This window comes from Narcine bancroftii, chromosome 3 (genome assembly GCF_036971445.1).
Source record: "Narcine bancroftii isolate sNarBan1 chromosome 3, sNarBan1.hap1, whole genome shotgun sequence".
In the NCBI taxonomy this organism is placed as follows: domain Eukaryota; kingdom Metazoa; phylum Chordata; class Chondrichthyes; order Torpediniformes; family Narcinidae; genus Narcine; species Narcine bancroftii.
In genome coordinates this window covers 231,394,673-231,400,860 of record NC_091471.1, presented here as the reverse complement: position 1 = coordinate 231,400,860, position 6,188 = coordinate 231,394,673, and positions in this window count along the sequence as shown.

Sequence of the window (6,188 nt, the reverse complement as noted above, 5' to 3'; positions counted from 1 at the left end):
TTTACAGAGACAAGGGGTGTTACAAAGACAGGGAGGACCAGGCACAGATCACAGACGTGGGGTGGGGGGGGGGTTACAGAGACGGGGGGGGTTACTGAGATTGGATTGACCAGGCACAGATAACAGACCTGGGGAGGTGCAGAGAGCAGAGAATGTCACACAGAGATGGGGGGGGGTGGAGGGGACCGCAGGGGGGGTTACAGAGACAGGGAGTTGCGTGTAGGAGACAGGGAGGGGTGTAGGGGACCAGAGGGGGTTACAGAGACAGGGAGGGGTGTAGGGGACCGGCAGAGAGTTAGAGAGATAGGGAGGGTTGTAGGGGACCGGAGGGGGTTACAGTGACAGGGAAAGTGTAGGGGACAGCAGGCGATTAGAGATGGGGAGGGGGATAGGAGACCAGAGGCGAGTTACGGAGATAGGGAGAGGTGTAGGGGACTGGAGGTGGGGGGGGTTACAGAGACAGTGAGGGGTATAGGGGATTATAGAGACAGAGAGGGGTGTAGGGGACTGGAGGGGGTTACAGAAACAGGGAGGGTGTAGGAGACCAGAGGGGGTTTACAGAGACAGGGAGGGGTGTAGGGGATAGCAAGTTACAGGAGCCCCTTTCACACTTGCCAGTGATCCCAGGAATTAACCGCCAATCGGCCTTTAAAGTGTCAAGTGTGAAAGCAAAATCACCTCACCGCTGGCATCACATGACGTTATCTCAAGCCGGGGAATGACGGCCTTGACCCCTAGTACAATCCTTGGCGTCTGCAGACACTGGTGTTGCTATCAGGCATGTGTGAAATGGGCAATTGCATTGTGGATTGAAATTAGCCAAGTTTTTGCATGTCCAGGAAAGAGAAGGAAGAAAAGACTCAAATGAAGGTATAAACTTTGCTGTGGGAAAGGTTCAGTGGGAGAGAGGAAATAAATTGCAATAGTGGACAATTTTAAGCAGCGTGGGAAAATTGGTAAAGCATTAGCACACAATTTATATAGACTGTGGGGAAAAAGCAATGACAGGCCTGACTTCCCAGCATGCCATGCTGTAGAGAAACCCCTCTATGAATGCTCCATGCATGCTCTGCACATAGGCGCTTTCTCTGCCACGTGGAATTCTGGGAGGGCAAGTCTGCTATTGCTTCCCTCCCACAGTATTTATAAATTTTACACGACTGCACTACCAACTTTCTCACCCTGTTTAAAAATTGTCTGCTATTGCTATTTATTGTTAGCACTTTCCCACAGTCCCTTATAAATGTTTATATAGGTTGGCACAACAACAATAGGGGCTGAAGGGCTCGTACTCTGCTGTACATAAAGCTTAATTATATTATAATCATGCATGTGTAGTGACTACTTCAGTAGAGCTACTAAATCAACACACATCCACTGTTAGTCAACTCAAGACTGTATTTGAGCTTTCTTTTATATCTCTCCCATCCTGGGCTCCACGGGATGGGGTGGTGATGTCATTGTGTGTTTGCTGCCGATCTGCAGAGCTGGCAGGTTTAAATTAAACACTGGGGACCCTGTGCCCTCTAAAAGGAGGCGCAGCAAACCAACGTGCTGTTACTTGGCACACAGCACCACGTGTGTGCGGTCCATTAACTAGGTGAGTACCTAGTGGTCCAGCCTGCAGCTCCACACGTTTGCTGAAGAGCCATGCTGGCAACGGTTCGGGATACCATGCTGTGCACCCGTTCGGCCCGCTACACCACCTCCCCCGAATCGTCACCCGAAACCAATATATTGGCCACATGCCTTGTTGCCTGGGCTGGGGCAATGAATGGGCGAAGTAGGATCCACGTGAACAGGCTTGAGTCTGTCCACACTGAACAGATGCAAATGCCCCCCAATGTCCAAAGTAAACAGAACCCCGTCCTTCTTAACCACACGGAAAGGGCTCTCATATGGTCATTGTAACAGCGCTCCAGGGACCTGTATGCATACAAAGACAAAAGCCACTTTCAGGTGGCCACAATACCCAACTGTAAAGCAGCCTATTCTACTCCTATGCGGCTGTTGGGTGGCCACCTAAAAGTGGAGAGCCCAGCCAGGTTTACCTACCCAACCCTTCTCCTGTAGGTATAACATCCTGCTCCAAGAATCCCCTGTTGCACCTGAAAGCAGCTCAGGCAAAGCTGCTAGCAGCTTTCAGGTGCCTAGCAGTGGGCAGGCTGTTGACAGTCAGCTGAAGACCCGCTGACAGCCACCCTTCCTGCTGTCGAAACCTACCCCCCCCCCCCGCTGCCTGACAGCCCCCAGAGTGGGACTATGGGGCTGGGGCAGCAGACGGGGGAGTACAGGGCTGGGGCGATTGGCGGTATGGGGCTGGGGCAGCCAGCGGGGGAGTACTGGGCTGGGGCGACTGGCGGTATGGGGCTGGGGCAGCCAGCGGGGGAGTACGGGGCTGGGGCAGCTGGTGGGGGAGTACAGGGCTTATGCACGCACACAAAATACAGCTAAATTTAAAAGGTGAGAGCTTTCGGTAAGTCAATTCTCGGGGACGGCTGCCCCAGCCCCGTACTTCCCCGCCCCTCTGCCAGCCGCCCCAGCGCCGTACTTCCCCACCAGCCGTCCCAGCGCCGTACTTCCTGCTGCTCGAGCCCTGCAGTCCCATGCCAGGGGGCTGTCAGGCAGCGGGGAGGGGGCTGTCAGGCAGCGGGGAGGGGGCTGTCAGGCAGCGGGGAGGGGGCTGTCAGGCAGCGGGGAGGGGGCTGTCAGGCAGCGGGGAGGGGGCTGTCAGGCAGCGGGGAGGGGCTGTCAGGCAGCGGGGAGGGGGCTGTCAGGCAGCGGGGAGGGGGCTGTCAGGCAGCGGGGAGGGGGCTGTCAGGCAGCGGGGAGGGGGCTGTCAGGCAGCGGGGAGACGAGCTGTCAGACTGCTGCTCCTGCCCGGAGCCGGCGTTTGCTGTGGCCCCTCTCCCCATTTCAGTCCTTTCAGATGCCAGAACACCTCCTTCAGTGCTGCCACTTGAACGTCTCTTCACAGACACATGTAGCCTGCTCCAGAGCTGCATTCTCCAGATTCCACCTGAAAACGGCTAAAGTCAGTGTCAAAGAGTGGTGGGGGGGACATGCCATTTAGGGGTTCCATGCTAGATGGTAGGAACAGGTTTGTGACTGCGACACCATGTCGAAGCTACCGAAGGACGTCCAGGTCAGAGTTGGATGAGAAGTGAATGTTCCCTGGAACCGAGAGGATCGCACTATAAACCATCTCCGTGGATGATGCAGACAAGTCTTCCTTGGGAGCAGTGCATACTCCCCGAAACTCATCGACCCCAATGGGACCAGTGAGTCGGGCTTTGATTGCAGACTTGAGTTGTGGGTGGAAACTTTCCACAAGGCCGTTGGACTGTGGGTGGTACATAACATAACAATTACAGCACGGAAACAGGCCATTTGGGCCCTTCTAGTCGGCACCGAACCAAACACCCCTTTCTAGTCCCACCTCCCTGCACAATGCCCATAACCCTCCATCTTCTTCTCATCCATATACCTGTCCAACCTTTTCTTAAATAATACAATTGACTCTGCCGCCACTATTTCTCCCGGAAGATCATTCCATACGGCTACCACTCTCTGAGTAAAGAAGTTCCCCCTCATGTTACCTCTAAACCTCTGCCCCTTAATTCTTAACTCATGTCCTCTTGTTTTAATCTTTCCTCCTCTTAAAGGAAATAGTCTATCCACATCCACTATGTCTATCCCTTTCATAATCTTAAATACTTCTATCAAATCCCCTCTCAACCTTCTACGCTCCAAAGAATAAAGACCTAATCTGTCCAATCTCTCCCTATACTCTAGATGCTTAAACCCAGGTAACATTCTGGTAAACCTTCTCTGCACTCTCTCCACTCTGTTTATATCCTTCCTATAATTAGGCGACCAGAACTGCACACAGAACTCCAAATTGTAGTGTGATGCAGAAGTGTGCCACAAAAGTGCGCAAGGGCAGTCCATAACGCAGAGGTGAATTGCGCTCGGTGGTCTGAAGTGATGCGTGTCGGGACACCAAATCTCGAGATCCAATTAACAATGAATGCTCTGGTGCATGTCTCAGTGTCGCTGGATGGTAATGGGATGGCCTCAGGACAGCGCGTGAATCAGTGTACGACCGTTAGGATGTATCTCATGTTTTGAGATACTGGCAATAGTCCGACCAGGTCCACATGCACAAGTTCAAAACACCGGTGTGCTGTCGGGAAACGTGGCAGAGGCGCTTTGGTGTGCCCCTGGACTTTGACCGTCTGGCAGGAGGTACACGTGCAGATCCACTGTGCAACATCTTTTGTCAGTCCATGTCAAACGTATTTCTTCGACATGAGCTTGGCTTTATATGGTCTAATGGAGCGATGAGACAAGCTGGGTACCTGATCAAAAAGGCGTCGCCTCCAAGGTGCCGGAATCACCAGTCTAGGGTAGCCCAAAGACATTTCACAAAGTAGGGTTGGGCCGTCTAGTTGTGGTGGCACCAGCTGTATGTCCAGGTTAATAATGGCAGTACTGTATGCCTGAACATCGGGGTCCATGGCCTATGCACTTGCCAATTCAGGACTATCAATGCCATCCTGAATACGATGTACATTCGGCCTGGACAGCAGGTCAGTGACAAGAAATGGCGAACACCCGTCGGGAATTCAGAAATGTAGGATAAGTGATGCTGCTGCCTGGCCAACCATGTGTCCATTATTTTGCTGAAGGCAAAAACGAGCAGCTTAGGGTCCGTAAAAGCAGTGAAATGCCGACCCTCCAAAACATATCGGAAGTGTCGTATGGCGAGATACAATGCCAACAGCTCTCGATCAGATGTGCTGTATTTTATCTCCGATGGCCGCAGGTGTCGACTAAAGAAAGCCAGGGGTTGGCAATGGTCATTGACTGACTGTCCAAGAACTACATTCACGGCCGTATCCGAGGCGTCAGTGGTGAGTGCTGGGATTAGGATGCGCGAGCATTGCTGCATTGGCCAGAGCATCTTTGGCAGTAGTGAACGCAAGCTCTGCCTTAGTGGTCCAATTAACCATGTGTAACGGTGATGCCCAAGGACTGATGGAGCACCGAACGATACCCAATTCCTCCATTGCAGTAAACTCTGCCTTTGCCAGCTGCATATTAACAGGCAGAAGACAACGAGCCCTGGCATAAATTGGGGAGCCTGAAGTGTTGATATAATGGGACACACCATGGAATGTTGAGGAGGTATTGAGATAACGAGAGAGAATAATGGGAAATTCGCTGATCAGGGCAGCATAGGCTTCTTTGTGCAGGATATGCACCCCGAGCTGGGAAACTTTGCTGCGTACCAACGGAATGTTTGGAAAGTGGTGGCATTAATTAATTTCATCCTCTTCACGTCGACCAGTAAGTCATGGGATCGTAAGAAATCTGCACCCAAAATGGGCTGCACAACAGAAGCCAAAATGTAATTCGAATGGAATGTGGCCCCTCCTATCCCAATCGTGACCCGTCGTGTGCCAAAGGAGGGAATGGAAGTTCCGTTTGCTGCTTGAAGAGCCAGGTCTTGATGCTTATGTGACCTCTTAAAATAGGTTGGTGGGAGCAAAATGACCTCAGCACCCATGTCTACGAGAAACTTGCGTTTCATCTTGAAGGTACAGGAGGCCAGTACTCAGGTCAGCTGCCAAGGCCTCTACTGGCAGCCGGCTCTGTCGTTTCCCGCCTTTTGTTGTGGTAGCTATATGGTGGGACGCATCTATGGGCATTTTTTCCCCAACGACGATGGTAAAAACATCATTCACGCCGCCCGTCAGTACATTCCACCCCTTTTGTTTGAACTGTGGATACAGGAGGCTCGTAGGGCACAGGAAATGTATCCGCTGTGAATGCGGACTGTATGTGAGCAGACTCTTGCGTTGGTGTACAGTAGAGCCTGTCAGCCTCCTGCGCCACGTCATGGGGACGGCACGTCAGCGATTGGTATTGCGACACAACCCGGGTGTCTCAAAAACGAAGCAATAAGAATGACCATCCACTAACGCGAGCATCTCATTCATCAGATCGGACGGACTCCTGTCACCCAGGCCCTCCATATTCAAAAGCAGCATGCCCCCGCTCAGTGCCTGGTCAATTCCAGTGTGGGGGGTGGGCAATAAATTAATTCACCTTAGTTGCCGTAGCAGTGTCCAATGCACCCACAACGTGCCAGAATTCGCGTCCTCTGTTGTTATGCCACGAAG